Source organism: Euprymna scolopes, chromosome 15 (assembly GCF_053919585.1).
Source record: "Euprymna scolopes isolate OS-2025 chromosome 15, ASM5391958v1, whole genome shotgun sequence".
NCBI lineage: Eukaryota > Metazoa > Mollusca > Cephalopoda > Sepiida > Sepiolidae > Euprymna > Euprymna scolopes.
Window position 1 is genome coordinate 45,233,697 of NC_136496.1, and position 26,443 is coordinate 45,260,139.

At 35.7% G+C, this 26,443-nt stretch overlaps 1 protein-coding gene across 5 annotated transcripts in view; it reads left to right on the forward strand.

Annotated features, from left to right (window-relative positions):
- Positions 1-26,443, forward strand: part of LOC145293805 (protein tyrosine phosphatase type IVA 2-like) — a 156,429-nt gene that overhangs the window by 79,888 nt on the left and 50,098 nt on the right. For 2 of the 5 annotated variants that reach the window (XM_080140382.1, XM_080140380.1), the window contains exon 1: positions 9,295-9,506. The exons of the other annotated variants lie outside the window; for them this stretch is intronic. The gene's annotated coding sequence lies outside the window, so the exon portion shown is untranslated. Of the gene's footprint in view, positions 1-9,294; positions 9,507-26,443 lie in introns of those variants that run through there. 5 annotated transcript variants of the gene reach the window in all.

The following is a 26,443-nucleotide window of genomic DNA, read 5'->3' on the forward strand; positions in this document are numbered from 1 at the left end:
CAGGGACTCCGTCAAGTCTGAACACGACGAGGATTAGCGTGGCAACACAGCACAACCCACATTACGCAGAAATCCTGCACCGGTACAAAGACATCACCCAACATATTAAATCTACCGACCCCAGAGAACACCAAACTCAACACCACATTAAGACGACTGGACCACCAGCATTCTCGCAACCAAGACGACTTCCTCCACACAAGATGGCATATGCTAAAAAGGCCTTTGAGGAAATGTTATCAGACATCATCCGTCCCTCAGACAGTCCATATGCCTCACCACTCCACTTGGTACCTAAATCCGACGGGGAATTCAGAGTCTGCATGGACTACCAAAAACTCAATGTGTCAGTGCCTGACCGGTACCTGGTCCCACATATCCATGACTTTGCCTCAGGCCTGCAGGGGGCCCGTATCTTCTCGAAAATCAACTTGACTAAAGCAAATTATCAAATTTCCATTGCTCCGGAGGACATTACAAAGACAGTAGTTACAACCCCTTTTGAACTGTTTGAATTTCTAAAAATGCCCTTCAGACTGCGTAATGCAGCACAGACATTTCAGAGGTTGATCGATGAAGTTCTGCGTGGCCTGCCATACACAGACGACATACTAGTGGCCAGCAAAGATACAGATGCCCATGAGAAACACCTTGAAGTGTTTTGCTGTCTGAAACATTATGGTCTCTGAATTAACCCCGACAAATGTGAATTTGGGGCCCAACACATAGATTTTCTCGGACACCACACAGATGGCCATGGAATCACTCCACTTCCTGCCAAAATAGAGGCTGTACAGGTTTTCCACAGCCCACATCCATAAAACAACTACAACGTTTCTTGGGGATAGTAAACTTTTACCGACAATTTATCCCCGGATGCTCTGACCTCCCCCCCCCCTCTGACGAATCTCCTCCAGAGAAAGAACAAAGCCGTCACCCTGGAGGGCGACCAAGAAAAGGCATTTCAAGCCACAAAAACTGCCTTAGCTAACTTTACTAAGTTAGCACACCTAAATGAGGATACACATCTCAAATATACCTTACAACAGATGCTTCAGATACTGGAGTGGGAGCTTTGGTAGAACAAGAAAATGGGAACCAACACACACCAATTGCATTTTTTTTTCCGTAAAACTATCACCAACTGAGTCAAGATACAGCACTTTTTCGAAAGAACTTCTGGCAATATATCTCGCCATCAAACACTTTTAACACCTACTAGAGGGTCGGAACTTCACAGTCTTGACCGATCACAAATGACAACTTCCTTATCAAACAACTCCAGCAAATATTCAGCTTGCAAAATAAGGCATCTGGACTTACATCTCACAGTTCACCTCTGATAACCAGTATGTTAAAGGAAGCAACAACACTGTTGCGGATGCCTTGTACAGATCCAATATGAACTCGTTAGAAGATAGCCCACTCAGCCAGGACCTGATAGCAGAGGCTCAGGAATCTGATACAACCCTCCATGAAGTTTTGGCCAACACATTTCTGCAGCTGAAGGAATTTCCAGCCCCTTTCAGCAATAAGATTTTGTACTGTGATACAAAACTGTTAAATTATTTCAGCAATAAGATTTTGTACTGTGATACAAAACTGGAACATTCCAGACCCTACATACCTCCAACACTCAGAAGACGAATCTTTGACCATCTTCACAGATTATCACATCCCAGCAAACGTGCTATGGTCAAGCTAATTGCTGATTGTTTTGTATGGCCCAACATGAATACTGACATCTGTGACTGGGTATCAACTTGCCTCGAGTGCCAGAAATGCAAGGTACACCGACACATAAAATCCCCACCAGACACATTCAGCAACCCCGACGCACGTTTCAGCCCTATCTATATAGTCGGATCTCTCCTGATGTGTCAAAACTACCAGTACCTCCTCACAGTGGTTGACCGTTTTTCCAGGTGGCCAGTAGCCGTACCTATCAGAGATAACACAGTAGCAAAGGCAATTCTTTGAAAGTGGATTGCAGTATTTGGTGTGCCCTGCATCATCACCACAGACTGCGGTGCACAGTTCCAATCCTTACTCTTTGTGGTTAGAAGCAAGAAAGAGAAGTCTTACCATGGGTGCTCAGCGAGTGAGTACAGGCGAAGAAAAGGAAGAACAAACATGGCGGCCAGCATTTTTATTTCGTCCGTTCTCGCATAATCTCGTGTGTGCGTGAAGATGGAACCTATAAAACGATGTTCATTTCTGGGTGCTGGGAGATGATTCCCGGCCAGCCAAGAGAGAAGAGACAGAGGACTGTAGCGATAATCTTTCTTGAACATTCCGTTTGTGTATTTGAGGTGAACCCCCCCCCCATTATACGTCAAGCTATTTCGGCGATGGCCAACGCAGGTTTAAGCAATATGATTAAGCCTTTTAATGGCGACGGTGATGTGGTGGCGTGGCTTAAAAAAGTGGACCTTGTAGCAAGGATTCAGAAGCTGGATGATGTGGCCGCAGTAATACCACTGTTTCTAGAAGGGGACGCACTGGCCCTCTATTTAGAGCTCAGCGAGCGGGAACAGGGTGATGCAGACGCCATCAAGGGTCGACTGATCGCAGCTTTCGCAGAGGGGCCTTTCGAGGCCTTTAATAAGTTGAAAGAGAAGAGGTGGACTGGTGAATCTGTGGATGTCTATGCGAATGAGATAAGGAGATTGGTTGAGTTGTCGGGCATCAGAGGACATGCCATGAGTCACGTAGTCAAGATGACTTTTGTTACCGGGTTCCCGGAAGAAATATCGAAAAGGTTGCAGCAGGTACCGGGGGTGGAGACGCTGGATGTGAGTGAGCTGCTTAGAACTGCGAAAATTTTAGTGAGCACCCAGCCCACGGAGCCTGGAGGAACGACAGCAACGGTACAGCAGGATGTGGGCAGGAATCTGCCAAACCCGGGGATCGCATGTTTCGAATGCGGGGGACCACACATGAGAAGAGACTGCAGGAAGTTCTTGCAACGGACAGTGTGTTACAAATGCAATCGAAGAGGCCATTTAGCGGTAAAATGCACAAGTTCGGGAAACTGGCGAGGGGAGGCCGACGCGCCAGCGGCCGCCCCGATTCGAGAATAGAGGCGCACCCGCAGCAGATGCCCAAACAGAAGATTGCGGTGGAAGGACGGGAAATTATGGCCCTGATTGACACTGGCTGCACCACTACCATGGTGCACACTACCCTGGTCGGAAGATGGAAAGGGAAGGGAGAAGTAGTGGCATTCGATGGGTCGCGAGTGAAGTGTCGAGGGAAGAAGACCGTCACTATTGATATTGCTGAACGTCGGATGAGGGTCCATGCAATTGTCACTGATCGCCTGGTGCCTGGTGTCCAAGCCATCATTGGAATGGATGTTATATGCCGCCTTGGAGGTGTTACCATCACATGTGACAATGTGAGGTTCGGACTAGCTGAGTGCGCGGTGACGGAGAACGCTCCCAGAGGGATCAACAAGGCCGGGGAGGAAAGAAAATTGTCGATCAAAGATCAGGACTTCCGAGCCGAATTCGACGGAGAGCGGTGGACGGTGGAGTGGGCATGGAAACATCAAGCGCCATCGCTGACAAACAGGGTGGCGTGCTACACAAATTCGTTTAGAGGAGGGGCGAGAAAGGAGTTTGAGCAGGAAGTCGACCGATGGATTGAGGAAGGGATACTGATGCCTTGGACGGATGATGTGGAGTCGGGCATTTTGCCGTTGATGGCCGTTCTGCAAACAACTAAAGGGAAAGTAAGACTGGTCCTGGATTTCCGAGAGCTGAACGGCCATGTTAAGTGCCATACGGGAGGCGACACCGTAGATGTGTGCAGTGAGACCATTAGGGAATGGAGGCAGATGAATGGCGCATCTACATTGGTAGATCTAAATTCTGCCTATTTGCAACTCCATGTTGCCAAGAAGCTCTGGAAATATCAGTTAGTCAAGTACAAAGGCAAAACCTACTGCCTTACACGAGTAGGGTTCGGGTTAAATTCGGCACCCAAGATTATGTCAACTATCCTCAGGAAGATTCTGGAGACAATGGGAAAGGGAGATGGGGTAGTGAGCTCATACATAGACAACATTCTGGTGAATGAGACTGTGGTAACTGCCAAGGAGGTGGTAGCTCATTTGAAGAAGTTCGGGTTGGTCGCCAAAGAGCCGGAAAAATTAGACGGAGGGGCTGCTTTGGGCCTAAAACTGAAACGAGGTGCGTCAGGCGGCCTAGAGTTTTGCAGGGGAAACGAAATCCCACAACTGAAGCAGGAGCTCAACAGACGTGAACTTTTTTCCATATGCGGAAAGTTGATCGGACATTACCCCATTGCTAGCTGGCTTAGACCAGCATGCAGCTACATAAAGAGACACGCCGAAGGACGAGGATGGAATGATAAGGTGGGAGAAAGAATGGTCGCCATGATGGAAGAGCTCCTGAAAGAAGCAGAACGGCAAGACCCAGTCCGGGGAACCTGGAACATACCGCGAACATTGGATGGAGTCGTGTGGTGTGATGCGAGCAGCATTGCAACAGGGGTCGTTTTGGAAATTGGAGGAGTAGTTGCAGAAGATGCAGCCTGGTTGAGGAAAAAGAATGACGTCAGCCACATCAATGTGGCGGAATTAGACGCGACAATAAAAGGAGTCAATCTGGCCTTGGAATGGGGACTACGTGACATCTGCATCAAAACAGACTCCGCCACGGTGTTTGCTTGGCTAAAGTCTCTCATTTCAAGCGAAAAAAGGATAAAAACGAGAGGGGCTGCTGAGATGTTAGTGAAGCGCAGGCTTGGGGTGCTGGCTGAGCTGATGCAAGAGTTTTGTTTGAAGCTTCGCGTAGACATGGTTGCTTCTGAAAAGAACCGAGCAGATGCTCTCACGAGAGTGAAGAAGAGTTGGCTGTTGCCAAAGAAAGATGTTGTTGCTGCATCGGATCTAGATGATGTTGGTGTGCGAGAACTGCACAATTTGCACCATATGGGGGTAGAGAGGACTTGGTACTTAGTGAAAAAAGTCGACCCAAGGATCACTAAAGAGCAGGTGAGGCAAGTGGTCAGGACATGCGACAGATGTCAGTCGATTGATCCTGCTCCAAGCACGCATGAAGCTGGCCAATTGGAGGTGAGTGGGACCTGAGAGAGACTGGCATGCGATGTCACCCATTACAGGGGTGGACTTTACCTTACCATGATTGACTGTGGGCCCGGGCGATTTGCTCTATGGAAGAAGCTACGTGGAGGAACAGGCAATGAAATAACGGCAATCTTTGATGAGGTGTTTTTGGAGCGAGGCCCCGTGGAAGAGTTGTTAACCGACAACGGGACTGCGTTCAAGTCAGTAGCAGTGACAGAAGTACTGAAGAAATGGAAGATCCAACAATTTTTCAGAGCTGCCTACAGACCTAGTAGCAACGGGATCGTAGAGAGAAACCACCGCACCATAAGGGCAGTTGCGGAAAGAGGAGGCACCTCACCTGAGCAAGCCGTCTTCTGGTATAACATGTCGCCTAAACTGGGACAAGTACCAGAGACGGTCCCGCAACTGTCAATGTTTGCATATTCCTGGAGGCATCCCAGGGTGGAGCCGGCAAACCGAGAAGTAGAGGCCACAGGGACAATTAAACTCGGGGACGAGGTATGGGTGAAGCCACCGGGGGCGCGCTGCACCACACAATGGAGTAGGGGTCGCGTAACTGGGAGGAACACTAGTAACAACATTGTGGTGGGAGGAGTCCCGAGGCACATTCTTGACGTCAGACCAGTTGAGGGCGAAGCAGTGGAGGGGAGTGTGCAGCCACAGGAGGAGGACGAGACACCTCAGAGGCCAAGTAGAGAGAGGCGACCGCCACAGTGGATGAGAGACTATGAAATGTGATCTTGAGATCAGGGAGGCATGTGGTTAGAAGCAAGAAAGAGAAGTCTTACCGTGGGTGCTCAGCGAGTGAGTACAGGCGAAGAAAAGGAAGAACAAACATGGCGGCCAGCATTTTTATTTCGTCCGTTCTCGCATAATCTCGTGTGTGCGTGAAGATGGAACCTATAAAACGATGTTCATTTCTGGGTGCTGGGAGATGATTCCCGGCCAGCCAAGAGAGAAGAGACAGAGGACTGTAGCGATAATCTTTCCTGAACATTCCGTTTGTGTATTTGAGGTGAACCCCCCCCCCCATTCTACGTCACTCTTTCAAGAATTTACCCAGCTGCTTGGCGTCAAACACATTAAGACCACTGCCTTGTCGAAAGATTTCACTGGACATTAAAGGCTTCTCTATCCACAAAATATGCCACCAGCAACTGGGTAGATGATTCTTTTGTCAATCCAAAATTCTCTCAAAGAATACTTGGGTTGTACCCCAGCAGAGATAGTCTTTGGTACGACATTCTCTCTGCCCGGACAATTTTTTGAGGAACTACGCCATAAAATGGCCCAACTGAAGTATGCAGCACCTAGGCAATCATCATCAAGCACTCATGTTCGACATCAGCTACAGGACTGTGAATTCATTTTCATCCGTAATGACGTGGTAAATAAACCACTGACACCAACTTACCAAGGTCCTTTTTAAAGTTTTGAAACGTTCAGAGAAACATCTCACCATTGACTGAGGAAGTCGAACAGACACCATCTCCATCGACAGAGCCAAAACCAGGTTTTCTGAGAAAAACACCGCAAGGGACAGAATCAGCCTCGCTCCACCAGCAAACTAAACCTGATTCAACAACCACACCATCACAGCTAGTGCAACAAGTGTTAGATCCAACCCCAGAAACGTCCATCCCTTCAATCAGACAGACCCGTTGCGGGAGAAAAATTACTTTCCCAAGTGAATACAGGACTAATTGGTAATGATCAATTATCCAGGAAGGGGGCCTTGTCGCGGTACGCTTCATAATAGTTTATATTCCACTGTGCCGGTCATTATTTCCACTGTAAACAATCACACATGCACCGTCTAGCAGCCTATTACGTCATTTCCGCTGAATGCTAAAAATAGTAACAACTCTTTTTCTCGTTTTGATCGAATAAGAAAAATTTTAAATTCAACCTTTTCTACACTAAACAAAATGGAAGAGACTTTGTTTATGAAACAAATTAAAATTAAACAGAATAAATTCACTTTTGAAGCTCGATTTGTTGTGAGTGATTTACTGAGGAATTAATGCTACTCGTTTGTTTCCTTATTGAGAGCAGCAAACGATGTAACAACCTCATCAGATGAATACAGCAACCGAACCGCCCACGCCGAGCTAGCACTTTCTTTCGGCCCCCCCCCCCTCGGGGCTCAGGGCATGACTCACAAAGACCATATGTGGGGGTAACCCCACATATCTGACCTTGGTCACTGAAGGGGCAACCCTTCATACCAACAGTTTCTAATCCAGCCCCCACTTCCCTTCTCTGGGGAGCTGGATCCCCTCTTTCCCTCCTCCTTCCCCCTATCTCCACAATAAAAACGGCCTCCTGCCTAATTTGCTCAGTGGGGAAGCAAATAAATAAACAGCTAGCACTTTCAGCGGGAGCACCAGGAGCAGGACATCAGCAAACCCAAAAACCTTTTTCCACAAACAGCCCTTTTTAGGGGATAAACCTCCGAAAGTTTTACTTTCCCTTTTTTTTTTTCCATCTCCTTCAGTCTGCTTACTGTGTTCCTGGAGAATTCCAGCCCGTGGTCCTTCCTGCTCCTGCAGTCTTTCAGCCCGTGATGCCTCTTGCTCCTGTAACCTCTTGGCACCGGCCGGGCCGACGTCAGGCTATCTACTTCACAAGCCTGTCAAAAATCCGGTCTCCTTGCCTGAACCACCGACGTGCACCTCAGCAGCCCGCTGAGGCTCTCCCTGCCTGAACCACCAACGTCCACCTTAGCAGCCTAGCCTGCTGAAGCTCTCCCTGCTTGATACCACCGACGTCCACCTTAGCAGCCCACTGAAGGTTTCCCCGTCAGATACCACCGACTTTCTCCTCAGCAGCCTGCTGCCAGATTCAGTTCCTGATCCTGACAATCTTCCTTTCTCTCACCAACAATTTTTTCCCCCTTTCTTTTTTTTTTTTTGTTTTTGACAATCGTTCCTTTTGGGTTGTCAATAAACGAGGGCGATTACTACTGTCCTTTTAAACTAAACACTGTGTTTTGTCATTCTTTTTCTTTGCCGTTCCCTTCTTTCGTTTGTGTCACGGTCAACCTGGGTTTTGTAACTGGTTGTTAAACCCTCTACAACACTATTTTAGTCGATTGGGCGACAATTTGGATTTTAGAACAATATTTTACGATAGGTACTTTAGTCATGCTGGATTTACTAATTTCAACTTAGCGACATCAGATTAACCATTGTTGATCGGTCGGTTATATTCTTTTGATAACTAGGGCCTATGACAAGATAATATTCTTTTTATTGTTTTCACTCCCGAATAGCTCTAGTGACAGCGTACATTAACCACTTTAACGCATTAGAAACATCAAACAGGTAATCTCATCAAGTGGGAAATTGGATTTGTTTGCTAGAATTGTCTCCCTTTATTTGTATAACTTCAAAATTTGTCTCAATAAGGAGTAACTTATACTAGATAATGCATTTTATGGTTTCATTTAATAAGAAAATATATTAAATTTTCTATTTATTGAAATTGTCGCGGGATTTTTCAGCTTATAAAATCTAGACTAGTAAAAAGTTAGTACTCAAGGTAAAGGGGAAAAAAACGCCCCTGTTGCGTAGATCTATTTTTAGTAACAAAGAAAATACTTTATTCTAACACCCTCCTCCTCCTCGGGTGAGAGAAAAATCCTGGACTTCACCAATTTTGAAAAACTACATTTCTCCTTTGTAGCCGATGTGATATTGCTCACAATCACATCATGCTTAACGTACCCTAGTGGAGATCTTTTTAAAAGTTTGTGTGTGTAAAATATATTTTTTAGAGCAACAAAAGAAAAAAAAATAACATAAACTAGAGAAATAATGATTAAAATGTAGTTAGAAATCAAAAAATAAAATTTTCCTTAACGGTATCACAGTATTGCATCCTATTCGAGGTTAATTTTAGTAACGTTTAGGTTTTGCTCTCAAAACTACAATATGAAAGTAAGGCCAGAACACGCACGATGACCCCTTCTTTACTTCTGTTAAATCAAATTAAACTCTATATATTTATTAAAAAATCTTCAAATACACTTTTTACATCGTATAGGCTAATAGTTTTTCTTCCTTAAAACTTTCAAGAACATTAAAAAAAAAAAACTTTGAAAATAATTCTTCCCCCCATCGTGTGAGAGAGACAGAGAAAAAGAGTGGGGGGGAGAGAATAGCCAATCACGTGACCGGATTGTGGTGTGACGTCATCGGCGACGGCGGCCATGTTGTCTTGTCTGTAAAGCGAAAGCAATCACGACGTCCACCACCACCATCACTCCTTTATTAAGGCCTTTTTTTTAAGTCGGCAGCTTCCTGTTGGTAGCCTGATCCTGGTGGAAATCGCTGTAGAAGCGAATAGATTATATTTGTTGCGATCAATGTGCAGAAATATACTGGTGAGTAAGTGAAAATACCAATTGTTCCTTACTTTTAAAAAGGCACATCGAAATGGATTTCATACCGGTGTCTTGATCTTCTACCCACTAAATTTCTCTATTTTCTGAAGTTTTTTTTTTTAAGTCGGGGATCATTCTGGCATGTCTCAGTCATAACAGACTGAACCCTGACATTGTGACCACTTAATGTAAAATGTGCTTATCTCGTGCCAAATTATGTCTTCCACTTGAAATATTTCCACTTTTTCTCAGTTCTGTTGCTTTTAAATCGAATTTAACTTCAAAAATATCAAACTAGTAATTTATTTTTCTTTCAATTTTTTATGAACATCAAAATGTGTGAATCCATTTGTTTTTATGGTGTTTAGTACCAGTTCTCCAAATTCATATTTTAACACCTCCGCTAATGTCCATCCATTTTTTTTTTTTTTTTGTCTATACAAGAAATCAAATAATTTTATTTTATTATTTCCATCAGCAAAAAATAAAATTGCTTCAAACATTTTAATTAAATATTCCCATTTTTCTGAAGGTGAAAAACCAAAACTCTCAAATCACCCATAAATATAATTTGAATAAATGTTAAAATAAATCTTCGAAAAAAAATCTTTTGGACTCTTTAAAGTAAATTAAGAAACGAATTTGTTTCGGAGAAAATATTTAATTTACTTAACCTAAATGGAGAAATTAAAAACCTGATGCTGTTATTCTTTCTGCTTTATAACATATGGAAATAATTTTTAAATGCACCGATTTAATTATTAAATCAATTATTTTTCTTATATTTAAGCTTGTACACATTTTAATCGTCCTAGGTTTATTTAAATTATCAAATACATTTTTCATCAATAAAAACGGTAAATTGTGATTTCAATTGTATGTAAACTGCTAAAAGAAAATATTTGCTATTTAATCAATATTTTCCCTTAAATTCACAATTAAATCTTTTTCCTTGACATTTTATTTCGTTTCTTTCTATAAAAGTAGTGTTTTTGTTTTATTTTTGTTTTAAGAAATCTATAATTTTACACTAGTTATTTAAATGGGAGATCCATTAAACTCGTGAAAAGTTTTGTCTTAAAAACAAAAAAATTAATTTTATAAAGAAACGCAAAAAAAAAAATGGCAGTTTTGTACGATTTAAGATTTTTTTTTTTTTTTCGTTTGCTATTCCACTAAATTTGGCCCAAATTGTATTTCTAGTCATGAAATTAAATTCTAATTTACTTTCTGAAATACTGAATCTAACTTTAATTTAATCACAGGCGGCGGTATTTTTTTTTTTTTTTTTTTTTTATACCAAAAATATTGTACGGCTGTTTTATACAAAGGCATTTTTATGAAATTTAGATTTTATAAACCTATTGAATTTTAGAGGGTAAAGATTTTAAAATCTTTACACTGAATTATTTTTGCTATATAAAATGGACCTTGACTATCGGAACATATTTGAAATAATGAATATCGCTGAAATTCCTTCGTTATAAATTTAAAAAAAAAAAAAAATGGCTATAATGTTAAAATATTTTTTATTTTCAGATTTTTATACAAAATCTTGTAAAGAATAGTAACAGGTCGAGCCTGAATGAACTATTTTTTACTTATTTTTCATAAATGATTTTTAAAATTTTCTATTAAAAAAAATTTACGTTGAGAAATTTAAAAATATTTAAATTTTATGTCAAACTTTGTGCAAGGGGTAATCTTACAAAGCAATCAAAATGTAAGAAAATAAAATCTTATTTGCTTAGTTTTTAGTAATAAAAAGGAACTAAGAAAAAAAAATATCAATCTTTAATTAAAAAAATGCTTTCTCCATTTTTTTTTCTTTTTTTACTGAATAAAAATTCTAGCATGGTAATATTAGTGCATAAGCACCTAAACTTTCAACACATTTTACACAAATTGAAGAGCTCAATTGCTAATCGAAAATTTCAAACTTAAATGTAATTTTCTTTTTGCAATTTCACCAAATACTTTTGGGTCGATTTCCTAAACGTCCGTTAATTTTGTTTGCTCAATTTACAAACTCGATTAAAAAAAAAATAAAAATCTTATTCGTATTTATTCGTTATTTTCGTTTGTGGAGGGAGCACATTGCCAATGCTTTCTTTAATATAGCAAATTTTTACAGAATTTGAAGTTCTTTTGTATTTTTTAACCCTAAGTTTTAGGTTTAGTTTGGCAAGTGTTTGGGCACAAGAAGACTGAAAATATCGCATTCCATTTCAAATGTAATTCCTAGATTATTTTAAACATCTTAATAAAAGAAAATAAAAATAACGCAATAATATATGACCAAAAAGATCGAATTTTTCGACGGAACTGTAGAATATCTTTTTTCTTTGTCGATCTTTGAATGTTTTTAATTGACATATGGTATTTAAAAACCTCTAGCATGCGTCTATAAAATGATTGATCTAATTTATCGCAAAGCATCTTCCAATCGGTGATTTAGATGTGTGGTTATTTTATTGGATTTTTAATAATCCGAATCCTACTACTGCGACTAAAAAATATCCACATTTTCACAGCCATTTAATTAAACATGATTTGCGTTATAAAAATAATAAAAACAAAACAAAAAGACACCTTATAACGCCTGAACCTCATTAAAAAAAATCATCAGATGATATAGTTATCCACGTGCGAAGACAAACTTTCCTCACGGGATAATAATTATAACACAAGGTTGTTTTTAATGATTGTTAAAGCAGTTAAAAGTAAGATTCGCAAACATTAGTCATCATGAATTCGTAGTCTTGCAATTCCTCATTTTTTTTATGAAATAGTTCATCAGCAAAGGTGCGTTAGATGTAACACCGTAGAAAAATAAAAATTTCAACCAATAACTTAATTTTGAACGAAATCTTACATTAAAATTAGAAAGGTATTAAAACACTTGGGTGGGTTTCTACTATTTTGCTTAATTTTCGAGTGTTGAACCGAAACTCTAAAGATGAGTCTGATGTTCGCCATTTTTTATTTTTTTTAATTTTTTTTTATTTTTATTTTTTTATTTTTTATTTTTTTTTACGTAACACTCGACACTTTTTGTGTTTCAAACTAAATAAACCATTTAAAATAAGTTAAACTACCAAAAACTTATCCAGGTAAGTAGAAGAGTAAATTATCTTGCTTTTACTAACATTTATCTCTTCTCTTCTCTTTATCTCTTCTATCTTCTCTTCTTCTCTTCTATCTATTATATTATATAAAATAAAATGAACTCATTTTTTACCGTCTGATTTTGACCTTAATAGGATTAAAAATCAAGATATTTCATGCAAATATAATATGCACAAACGGCAGAACAATATCTGAGGTGTGTTATAGGCTTATTATTTCTCAAATTCCTCGATAATCTTAGATTTCCATACTTTTTCTGCTGAGAAGTCACGGCCAAAATCGGTTAAGATCAATGGAAGTGGTAAAATATTTTCTCTCTAATAAATTCCTCCTCCCCCTGCCACCACTTAACACCGTTTGGGGATCGTTCACAAGGAACAGTTGAGAAGAGAACACCGGTTTGGCTTCGTAGTTCTTTCATGTGAAGTTATTTAAAATCACTAAACTAAGCTGCAGTGCTGTGGCGTAGTGGTTAGCGTGCTGGACAATTCACATTATATTTTCACGTTCGCGCCGAGCTACCGTAGTCGTTTTTTTTTTTTTTTTTTTTTTTTTTTTTCCTAAACAACTGGAATGGACTTTTCTTGGTGGCCGAACTGTTAACGTTGCAGATGTTTTTTTTGTTGTTGTTTTTTTTTTTTTTTTTTCACACTTTATTTTCCTACTTTTAGTCATGACTCCGTGTTTGATCCTTCCTACTTACCTACCATAACATTTTTTTAAAACTCCCTCCCCCCCCGTCCCGGAAACAAACACTCGGGCAACGCCGGGTACCCCCGCTAGTTAGTTATATTTTGGGCTTGGGGTTTGTATTACTGTACACATAGATTCGAAAAAGTTGTCAAAAAACAAATATATAACAAATAAATGTTATCAAAGGCAAGAACACCTTTTCCCAAATTTACCGTGTTAAAGAGAGTCGGGTTTGTATTACTATACACATAGATTCAAAAAAAAGTTGTTAACATTTATTTGTTATATATTTTTTTATCAAAGGAAAGATAAGTTAGTTTTCTACCTAACTGGATATGTTTTTAGTGTTTTTATTTAATGTAACATGTTTATTTGCCGATGTATTGGAAAATTAAAAATGGCGCCCCTCTCTTTGGCACGTTAAGTTTGGGAAAAGGAGTTAATAAAAACTAGACAAAATACTGTTAGAAACTCCCCACGTTATCATGACATAGGCTGACATATATTCGGTGGGTTTTTGACAGTTTTTTTTTTTTTTTTTTTTTTTTTTTTTTTTAACTTTGAGTGAGTTTCTAACAGTATTTTGTATAATTATTTAGTTTGAACTCATTGTCCCAAACTTACCGTGTGTAACAGCGAGCACACACACCGGCACCGCCATTTTGCTTTTTCAAATATATCGATAAACTATGATTTTCGAACCGATTACACGTTTTAAAGTGAGTAAAACCATTAAAAACCTTTTGCAGATAGGTAGAAGAGTAACTTATCTTGCCTTTCATGACATTTATTTGTTCTTTGAGGTTAATGTTACCTTACGCTACAACAGAACACCGACCACTCTAATTTGTTTTTTTAGGGGTATTCGAGGTCGCTGACAATGAATCTGATAATCAAACCCGCCGCAAATTTACCGTTTGCATGGTATGAACCCCTAGACCTTGGAATTATTTTGTGCCGTTGCCGTTTCACCGCCTTCGGTGGTGTTTTTCTTGCATGATGCGTTTGCGGGCGTAATGGGTGTCTTATAACGCGTAGGAATCTTTAAGGAGTCATTTCAAATCAAGATTTTTTTGTTTTTAAATGCTTTTTAATTGATCTAAAAATAGTTTTCACGAGCGGTTTACAAAAACATAATCACCAAACATGTTTTTCGTTCAATTTTGGGGTTGGGGGTTATTCTTCTGTAGTTTAACAGGTGCTTCTGCAGTTTAATTAACCGTTTTTCCGTAAGTAACACGCCGACATATACCATTTCACAAAAATTCTATTTACATTGGGGAAGGGAGTCCCCCCCCCCCCGAATGTAAACAATTTTTGTGAAATGGTAAATGTCGGCGCGTTACTTACGAAAAAAAATGGTTAATTAGACGGTACAACAGTAACACAACACTACAGAACACCGACCACACTCTAATTTGTTTTTTTAGGGCAACGAATTTGATAATCAAACCCGGGGCAAATTTATCGTTAGCATGGTATTAACCCTTGAACTGCTTTCCGCCATTTTACAGCTTCCGTTTACGCTACGCACGAGCGCGGTAACATAAACGACGATTGTTAAATGTGCCTTCACGTAGAGAACTGCCTTTTCACATGGCGTACGGCGAGTCTTGTGGAACATTTAAACTTATACGAAAAAGAAAAACACTTCAAGTGTGTGTGTGGGGGGGGTAATGTCGGAAAGACTTTTTTCCCCCCAGAACAAAATTTTAAAAAAAAATTTTTTTTTTTTTTTTTTTTTCTTCATTGGCGGATCATTTAAAATTCGAAGAAAAAATTGTCTAAAACAAAACAAAATTAAAATAAAATATTAATTAAAAAAAGAAAAATCGGTATTTTACTTATAGGCTCGTTTCACATTCGTATAGATAAAGTTTTTTGTAGTTTTCGGTGTGCTTTAAAAGAATATGGTAACCATTTCCGTCGGTATTATGACGGTATGGTATTAACACCTTAACTCTGGGACTATTTTCCATTTCACAGCCCAGCCTTCGTTTACGCTACGCACGAGCATAAACGAAGGCTGTTAAATGTGCACTTGCATACCAAACTGCCTTGTCACAGTGTAGTATTAGCAAAAATTAGACGAAAAATAAGTAGTTTTCCAAATATTAAACCATGTAATTCTATGTTATCACGGGTGGCCATTTTGTATGTTATTTGATCAATTTAAAAAAGCATTAAAAACTACGTAAGACAAAAAAAAAAAAAAAAATGAACCACTTTTTTTTTTATTAGAAAGATTCCTACGCGATGTGATAAGACACTTCACTACGCCCGTTCGTACATGAATGTATCATGTAAGAAAAACACTAGGAGCATCAGAGGTCATTAAAAAAGGAGTGAGTAATAAACTCGCTATCTTTCAAAGCTTATAACGATATGAATAATGTAATTTAAACCCTCCTTTTTCGTTTCGATAAAAGGAGCAAAGACCAAATTTTAAAATCGAAATTTTATCGAAAAATGTAGTTTTTTTTGTTTTGTTTTTTTTAATCGGTTTTCTTTAAGATTTCACGAAATTCAACGAATTTTAACTTTATCTAAATACAATAAATATATATAAATTAAAAAAATCACTTACCTAAAATACTAATCAATGGATGCTTCCATTCTTCCTTTATGAGAATTTGTTCATATTTGTTTTATATTCCATGTCTTTTAAATAAAAGATTTTTTTTAACAACTATTTGAAAAGACCGCCATTACGTAAGCATTAGGTGTCAGAAATTTCGTGAAAATAGTGAAAAATTCCACCCCATCTTTCCAAGCTTATAACTCCTCGAAAAATGTAATTCAAGCCCTAATTTTTTTTTTTTTTTTTTTTTTTTTTTTTTTTCAATTAAAGGAGCAAGGACCAAGGTTTCATAAAAAAAATAAAAAAAAAAAAACGTGGGTTTTTTTAAAAAAGGTTTTAAACTTCAGACTTTACAGGTAAATTTCTAAAAAAAAAACAGTTCTTTTTTTTTTTTTTTTTTTAAATTTGAATATATTATTTATTGACCTTTTCTCTTCAATTTGTGATACATAAGACTTTGATACATAAATTAATTATTTACTTTTTAATAGACATTTCAAAATGGGAAGCGTGAATTATTCGACCCCCCTGTCTTTCCAAGCTTATAACTCCTCGAAAAATGTAATTCAAGCCCTAATTTTTTTTTTTCAATTAAAGGAGCAAGGACCAAGGTTCCATTTAAAAAAAAAAAAAAAAAAAAAAAAAAAACCTGATTTAAAAAGTTTTAAACTTCAAACTTTACAGGTAAAATTCTAAAAAAAAACACTATTTGTTTTTTGTTTTAAATTTGAATATATTATTTATTGACCTTTTCTCTTCAATTTGTGAGTAAATTAATTATTTACTTTTCGGTGAGTAAATTAGTTATTTACTTTTTAATAGAAACTTGAAAATGGTGGGGGTGAATTAAAAAAAAAAAAACGTTTGTCTTAAATATTATATTCGGTTTATTGGAAAGAACATAAAATTTCACATTGACCCTGAAAATATCGTAAAAATTGAAAAATATTAAGTTCAGAAAATTCATTACTGTTTTAAAAAAAAAAAAAAAATTATTTCTATTACTTTTAAAACAACTTTAATAGTTTATTTTGGAAGTACAATCCATAAAGAAAATAAATAACCCACTTTTAACAGAAATTACGAGATTTTTATATTTTATTCGCAGTTTCGTGTTAGGGGTGTCAAAAATTCCTACAAAAATTCTGATACACCTACGTAAGCATTAGCCGGTGTTTTCTTGTTTCTTCCTGTTTTGAAATACGGAGGGGTAAAGGGACTATAAAACATAAAAACAATACATACACTTAAGCCGTGAAGCCTTGTGTGTGAAAAATCTGTCACCGTAGGTAAAAAATGATCACAGTTTTTGCCTTTAAAAAGAAAATCCACTTAACAATTTTTCGATTTATTTATTTTATTTTTCTCTCAAAGAAATACATGAGTTTTTGATTTAATATATTTTATTTCTTTTTTATGGGGGTGATTTTTATTTTTTTTATTTTTATTTTTTTTAAATATCTAAAAAAAACATTGAAAGAAATAGAAAAAATTGTCGTAGTTGTACGAAATTTTCTGGACAATATAACCAGATTATAAGGTTTCACTAAAACAAAACAAAATTCAACGTGGCTTTTAAAAAAAAATTGTAAACTTTGGACTTTACAGGTAATTTGCAAATAAGTATTTTAATTTTTTTATTAGCTTATTTTATTTATTGATCTTTTCTCTTCAATTTGTGATATATAAATTTTAGGTGAGAAAATTAATTTTCATTTTAATAGACATTTCAAAATGGGGAGGGGGGGGTGAATTTAAAAAAAAAACCGTTTGTCTAAAATGTTATATTTGGTTTATTGGAAAGAGCATAAAATTCCACATTGATGCTGAAAATATCGTAAAAATTTAACCAATAGAAAAATCTTGATAGATTTTTAAAGTTTAAAAATTAAAAAATATTTGACTCATAAAATTCAATTGATTTCATTATGTAAAAAAAAAAATGGCTGTATGAAGGCGCGCCGGTACTTTGTAAACACTGTTTTTTAAAAAATAAAAAATATTTCTATTTTTTAAACCACTTTAATAGTATATTTTGGAAGTATATTCCATAAAGAAAATAAACCCACTTTAAAAAGAGAAATTATGAGTTTTTTATATTTTATTCGCAGTTTTGTGTTAGGGATGTCAAAAATTCCCAAAAAGTTCTGACACACCTAGAAAAACACTACCGAAGGCGGTGAAATGGCACATAATAGTCTCAAGGTCTAGAGGTTCATACCGGGTAAATGGTAAATTTGCACTGAGTTTGATCAGATTCGTTATCAGCGACTTCGAATACCTTTAAAAACCAAATTAGAGTGGTCGGTATTCTGTTGTAGCATAAGGTAACATTTACCATAAAATTGCATTTAAAATTTCCCCGGAAATTATTAAAATCATGTGAAATATTTTTTGCAAATACAATTATATCATTAGTTTGAGAAATTAATTTTTGATTATCGTTAAGATTCGCATTCTCGTTTACAAAGACTTTCTGCCATACTGACGATAGGCAAATTTTTGGTACTTATGTTTTTGTTGCCGTGTTAATTCGAAAGCCATTCTTAACATATGGGGATGTTTCGTAATTCTGTACTTCCACCGAGCAATTTAATAAAACAAGATATTGTAAAACTTGAATTTAACTTGAAAATACTATTAAAAAATATAGCATGAGTATCAAATTTTTAGCAATAATTTATCGTTAATATCTTGATAATTGTTTTCCAATAGTAAAAATTGGCACTTCTGCATGGCAATGCCATGAGGCGACTGAAACGAGTTATCGACCCTTTTTTTTTTTTTTTTTTTTTTTTTTTTTTTAATGAGAAATGCCCTCTACCGACCATTCTGTAAACCTCAAATATAAACAAGTGTCTCCGAGAAGGCAAAAATATATAACAAAATAAATAACACAAAAATATAGGAAAAGCAATACATTTATTGTATAAAAAAATATAATTTTAATGTTTTAATATTTCTTTTGAATGAATGATTTATAAGTGAAAATAAAATAAATGTTAAAAACACAAAACATTTATAGATTGTTTTTAGAATTATTTGGGGTTTTTTCTGTACGATTGTAGAAAATGTAGCAACATATAAATTTATTTTTTTTTCACAAGATGGTATAAAAATAGATCAAAATATAATTTTAGCAAAATATTTTAAAAACATGAAACATTTATAGAGGTTTAAGAATTTTTTTATACAAAAATTGCTTTTTTTTTTTTTTTTTTTTTTTTTTTTCAGTTAAGATTGTATAAACATATCAAAATATTTTTGGTTTGTCAATAGAGCAAAATATAATTTTAATAAAGAAGTTTTCATATTTTTATTTAAATGAGTGATACGATTTATCGGCCCCTGTTCGACTGATACACACCCTCTATCGGCCGTTCTTGAAACTAAAATACACACATTCGTCTCATGGCATGGTCATGCAGAAGTGCCAAAAATTATGCTAGATTTCATTGTTTGAATAATAAAACTTTTATAGCATCAAAATATAACCTTCATATATTTAGGAACATTTGTGTGCTTTTTTAATAAAAAATAATAAATATATTTGATTTTTGCTTATTCAGATTGGCACTTCTGGCGGCAATGAAAAGTTAAAAAAATACAGAAAGTCTGGGTGATATACATACTAAAGTCTGGGTGATATACATATGTAAAGAAAATGAAATATTCCAAAAATCACATAATTTGATCAAGTATTTTATTTTATCCAAGAGAATCAAGCTAGTCCTAGGGTTTTCGTCCGCCACGATTAAATCCAATGAAATAAAAATGGAAAGACAATTTAAATCAAAGTTGAAGTGAAAACTCAGCCTTACTCAATACAGTTTAATATTAAAATCATAAATTTTGATTTTTCTTAGGGTAAATTTTTACATTAGGTCTACCAACACAATTTTCATTAAAATAACTTTTTAAAGGTTTTCAACTATGCAGAATAAGAAAATTTCATGTAAATTTTGCAGAGACAAGTAGTTTTCAATGCATAAAGACTTGTATTATTCACTGTAGTTCACTGGCCCCCATGTTGGAAAAAAAAAACACAAAAAAAACCTTTATTTGAAATAAAACTACTTGATCGATTTACGTAATTTTTGGAATATGACATCTTCAGCAGGATTGGAGTTTAGGTGGCGATTAACCTCGAACCCAAAACAACCTAAATCAAAAACGAAAGGGACACAAATCTCGATTCACCGGTTTGTATCCATGGAAACAATGAACATATCATTCAGTTTACAAATAAGCTGAACTTATTTTTCAAAATTTTTAGCTACGGGTATATAATTTGTTTAAATTTTTTTCAACAAACAAATGGAAGAAAAAAAATCTTAATGAGATTTTTTTTAATATTAATCTATTTCTTTTATTGGAAATGTACCACTAAAAGGCATGGGATTTCTTGTAATAATTACCTTTTTAGTGCACATGCATAGACTGAACCATACGTAACTCAACGTACCCCAAACTTATGATTTAGGGTTAGGGTTGCGCTGAGTTACATCTGGTTCAGTCTCTGTGTGTGTAGCAGATTTTTTATTATTAAATTGTTAGGCACAGAATTTTTTTTTAATTAATTTTTTTCATATTAATGCACTTATTGTATCACAATATTTTTTTCATCCAATTTAAGTGATAATTTGTTTTAGTAAATTGTTAGAAATCACGTGATTAATTATATAGGTCAAATAATTGGCCACATGATTAATTATTCAACTATTTATATTAAAATTGACCCTACATGCGTATCAATTTTTAAATTTCTTCAATTATTTTTGTTTTAAAAATTAAAAAAAAAAAAAAGCTGCTTTTGCACACTGTGACCTGCACTATTTAAAAAAAAATCATATTTTTCAAGGTAAATTCAAGTTTTCCAATTTCTATTTTTCAATTGCCATTGTTTCTCATAATGGGTTATGTCAACCAGAAAACGGTTGTGGATAAAATATTAACTGTTGATAAAATAAAAAAAACGAAATGGACTTTTAACTATTTATCCTCATTGACAAACTACGTCCACACAGCAATTTCTTTGGGCCTTATCAGAAATATCAGTTTCTGCAACCAATGTGGGAAATTTCGAACTTTATATAAAGTGTCGAAAAGAATAAACTGCTGTATGTGGAGATGTTCATCTTGCCGATATCCTCCCTTTCCATCAGAAAGACTCTTGCATTGAAAAAAAGCCACCTTGCAATAAAAAAGATTGTCATTATAATATTTTGTTGGAGCGTCGAGCTACTACAAACTATTATAAGAAAAGAAATAGATGCCGCTGATACACATATAGTGGTTGACTGGTTGAATTCCATCCGTGAATTTTGTGAGGAAGATCTCGCTAATCAGACGAATCTTATTTTATTTCCTTTAAAAAAAAAAAAGAGGAAGCGTAAAAAATGGTGTCTGGGTTTTTGGTGCCGTCGAACGTGTCTCCAACCTGTGCAACATGACGAGAGTTGATAGAGATAGACACCCTATTTCTGATAATTAATTCGTGGATCTTACCAGGGACACAAATTTTATCGGATGGATGAGCGGTCTATCATGGTCTGGACCAATTTGATCATGGGAAATACAAACATAATGAAATAATTCATGAAAAACATTTGTTGATCCATATGATCTCTCAATACATACCCGAACAATAGAATGGCTATGATTTCGTTGCAAAAAAAAAAAGAGGAAAGGTGGAAAGACAACATTTGATACACACGATAGAATTCATGTGGCGGAAAAGGGGGAAGTGTTTCCCTGTATAATAAAATGCATCCGTGAACAATGTGTTTTTGTAAAAAAAAAAAAAAAATTGTTAGGTGAAAGTACAGAATAGTTGTAAAACACCCCCAACAATTCTATTCATATTGTTTAACATTTTCAAAATTATAAAAAGTTCTATTTCTATATATTTACAATGTAAATAAAAATTGTTTCGTTTTTTATTTTAAAAACGTCTGTTTATATATATATATTTTTTTCATTTCCACCAGTTTTTTATCACTAAAATTGAATTTAAATTAAAAATACTATTTAAAAAAATTGCGATACACCCGTGCGCGACGTCAACGGAGGGAACACAAATATCACTAAAATTGAATTTAAATTAATATTACTGCCTTTTAGCGATACATTTTCAATAAAGAAAAAGATAAATATTAAAAGAAATTTAGAATATTGTTTGATTTTGAAAAATAAATTCAGCTTATTTGTAAACTGAACGATATGTTCATGGTTTCCAGTGAATCGAGATTTGTGTCCCTTTCGTTTTTGGTTTGGATTGTTTTGGGTTCGAGGTTAATCACCACCTAAACTCTAATCCTGCCACATTTTTATTTTGTAAAGAGTACATACATCATGTATTTTTTTAAATTTTTCTTTACTTTTAATTGCCGCCATAAGTACCAATCTGAATAAGCACCGTCTTTTTTTTTTTTTTTTTTTTTTATCAACGATAATAAAGTTGGTATTGCCTAAATCGATCAAGGAGTTTTTTCTTTTAAGAAAATCAAAATTTACGATTTTTAGCGATTTTTCTACTAAACTACTGAATATAAATTTGATTTTGGACATTGATGTTTCGAATTGAGTTGTCTCCCCCTTATTTATTTCAGCAGATTTCATCATGCTAGATCAAAACACTGCCATTCGTTTACTTGAAAAATGTAATTTTCTTGTATAAAAAATAAACTTGAAACCCAATTACAGACCTATTATTTCTAAAAGAAACTGGCATTGGACAGACTATTTCCCTAGATGAGTTCGTAATTAAAGGATATGCTAACTTAACTTCCAAATCACAACTTACCCTGAACTATGTTCAGTTTCCGTTCTGTCTCCTCTTGGATCTTCCAACCACTCTGTTGTATCAATTAAGATAAAAATGTAACAAGTCCTCAGACGTACCCCTCCATCGTACAGTATATCGATACACTATGGCTGACTGGGATAGCTTCCGTACATTTATAACAGATCTACCTCTGCATTCCATGTTTAAAAAAGATGTGTCCTCTAGTATCAGATCTGACGGAATGGTTAATTGTAGGTATAGACTTTCATACCCTCGAAAAAGTTCCAGCAAAAACCTAACAGCCAGCTATGGTTCAGAATGTGCTGCTGCCATTGCGCACAGAAATCACTTTTTCCATTGCTTCCAACATAATAGGTGTATTGAGACTAAAGCCGTTTTCAGGACTGCCAGCAACCATTGTAATAAAGAACGCAAGAGTTGTATGCTCAGTCCGTCAAATACAAAGTAGCTCAGCAGCAGCTTGGTTCCCACCAGTTTTGGCAAATAACAAACAGAATCCTGAACAGAAGCGTGTGCTCTATCCCAACTATTATCGATGGACCTGAGGTAATCTCGTCAGCATCAGACAAAGCCAAACCCTTTGCCAAGAACTTTGCAGCTAATTCTACCCTTTGCAACCAAGGCCGCCAACCCCTAATATTTCCTTCAGAAAACACGCTATGTAATATAAAAATATATGTACGTGATGTTGCAAAGCTAATCAAAAACCTTGATTCCAGTAAAGCAACCGGCTCTGACGGTATTCCAATTATAGTACTCGAACTTCAACCAGAACTAGTTCCCATACTTACAAAACTGTTTAAACGTTGTCTTAAGGAAAATTACTTCCCATCACCCTGGAAAATCTCATCAGTATGCCCTGTATTTAAGAATTCAGGTGATCGCTCATCTCCCTCTTAGTACAGGCCAATAAGTCTCCTGTGTATCATAAGTTGCTGAAATCTGTGTTAAATAGAGAAGTAATCAACCATCTTGGCAAAAATAACTTTCTTAGTGACACGCAATATGGTTTCCATTCTGCTAGATCTACAGCAGATGTGCTTACAGTTATAGCTCATAGGATTATCGAATCTCTCGACAGAGGCAACCTTTCTAGGGCAATTGCTCTTGACATATCAAAGGCCTTTGATAGGGTATGGCATAAATGTTTATTTCACAAGATCTCCAGCTATGGTATAGCTGGAAATGTCTTCTCAATTATTAAATCATTTCTCTCTAATAGGTTCATAAGAGTAGTAGTCAATGGGCAAAACTCAGAAGCTCATAGTATTAATGCTGGAGTCCCTCAGGGGTCCATCCTGGGCCCAACTGTTTTCCTGATCTACATTAATGATCTTCCAAATCACATCCTTACATCATTTGTAGACATTTATGCTGATGACACTACCATCTATAGTAGCACATCTAAGATCGTAAACGACCAAGTTCTCTCCAATTCTCTCTCCTGATCTTGATCACGTTGTACAATGGGGAAAGAAGTGGCTTGTTACTTTTAATACATCTAAAACTTAGCTGAGGATCAGTTCTTCACGACTGAGACAATTTTTTATTTTTGTACCTTTTTTTCCACGTTAAAACACGACCCTGGTTTCTAACTCTGTTCCGTGGGGAGCCATAGTAAATAGGTACTATCTTTACATCATCAACCATCTGGCATCAATTGAAATGAATGGCTCTCGTCTTGAGGAGGTCTCATGTTTTAACAAGCTTCTGGGCTTGACCTTTACTCCTGATCTGGAATGGAACATGTACATCAAATCTGTTGCCAAGATCACTGGAAAAATGATATCTTACTGCTCTATCTATATAAGAGCCAGGTACATCCAAGGATGTAGTACTGTTGACACATCTGCGCAGGAGCTGCTAGAAAGGACCTGTCCTGCCTTGATAGAGTTCAAAGTAGACTTCGTAGCCTCATAAAAGATGTCCTTTTCTCTTCCCTGCAACCTCTATCGCACAGAAGAGATGTTGCGAGTTTGTCTCTGTTGTATCATTATTTTCATGGAAAGTTCTTGACTTAGTTTCAGTCTATGGTCACCCCTCGCCAAACTTAACACTCGTCTACCTGAAAACACTATCAATAATTTCCCTCACTCTTTATCTGTGCCTAAACCTAAACGTAGATTCCATGAACAAAGCTTCTTTCTTAGAACTGCACGCCTGTGGAATTGTCTTCCGTTTTCCTGCTTTCCAGCTGACTACAATCTAAGTCCAACGTAAACAAGTTCTTGAGCTGTTCCACTTACGTTAACAAATTTACCGAACTTCCATTACTAACGATTACTATATTGTCCAATTGACTACTGTATACTCTTAATCCTTATCCTCGAGTGGTCTCAGCCTTGATAAGTGGTGATTCCTATGTAAAAAAAAGAAGAAAAGTGTAATTTTTGGAATATGACATCTTTGATCCGTAAGCATCTCCAAACCGTTGTGTAGAATGCCATCATTGTACACAATAACTAGTGACGTCATTTCGTGTGTTTACAATAGTCTAGGTCAATTTTTATGGAAGATCATTTATGCAGAAATTTATGAATAAATAAAATGTACAATAAAAAAAAAAATGGATAAAAAACAATATAAGACTTACCTTTTGTAAAACAGATTTTTAATAAACTACACAGACGATAAAATTAATTTTAATTTGTGCTGTTGATACATGTATATAAAGATGATGCTGCTTTACCAGTATCAGAAATCACCATTAAAAATTTGTGGTAAAAACTGGAATATTTAGAATTACTGTCTTGAAAAATGTAATTTAAATCTTTATTTTTTTTTTTTTAATTAAAGGGGCAAAGACCAAAATTTAAAAAAATAACATGTTTAATAGCAAATTATGCTATATTTGTTTTTGTTTTTTTTAATCGGTTTTCTTTTAAAAAGGTTTTAAAGAAAATCAACAAAATTTTACTTCGATTATAAAAAATATATAAAAATTCCAAAAAAATCACAACTATTCAATGAGTACTTCATTGTTAAGAATTATCCATAGTTATACTTATATTCCATGTCCTTTTTAAATAAAATACTTTTTTAAACAAGGATTAAAAAAAAAAACGTGAACTCGGATTTTTATTCACTGTTCAAATAAAGGGTGACAAATATCTGATTTTCTTCTCGTTTATCCTCTGGTGATTTCTAAGCGCCACAATTAATGTCTCTTTCTATTGTGTGTTGTAAACCAAAATTAGTATTTGGGGGCCTCCGTAGATAAAAATGAACACATTCACTTATAAGATTTTGCAGTTAAAAAAAAAAAACACTCTACCGATTTTTTTTTTCTCTTAATGAAATACATGAGTTTTTTATTAATATATTTTAATACTTTATCGAGTGAATTTTTTTCTTTTTATATCTAAAAAAAGAAAACCTTGAATGAAATAGAAAAAATTGTCGTGCGTCCGATATTTACTTGACCACCTAAGCATGTCATAAGCTCCCACTTAAAAAAAAATTAAAATAAAATAAAAAAAATCAACGTGGTTTAAAAAAAAAAAAAAGGACTTTGGACTTTGCAGGTAAATTTTAAAAAAATACTTTTTTTTTTTTTTTTTTTTTTTTGTCTTAAATTAGAATATTTTATTTATTGATCTTTTATCTTCAATTTGTGATATATAAAACTTTGGTACGTAAATTAATTATTTACAGTTTAATAGACATTTCAAAATGGATGGGGGTGAATTTTAAAAAAAAGAACCGTTTGTCTAAAATTATATATTT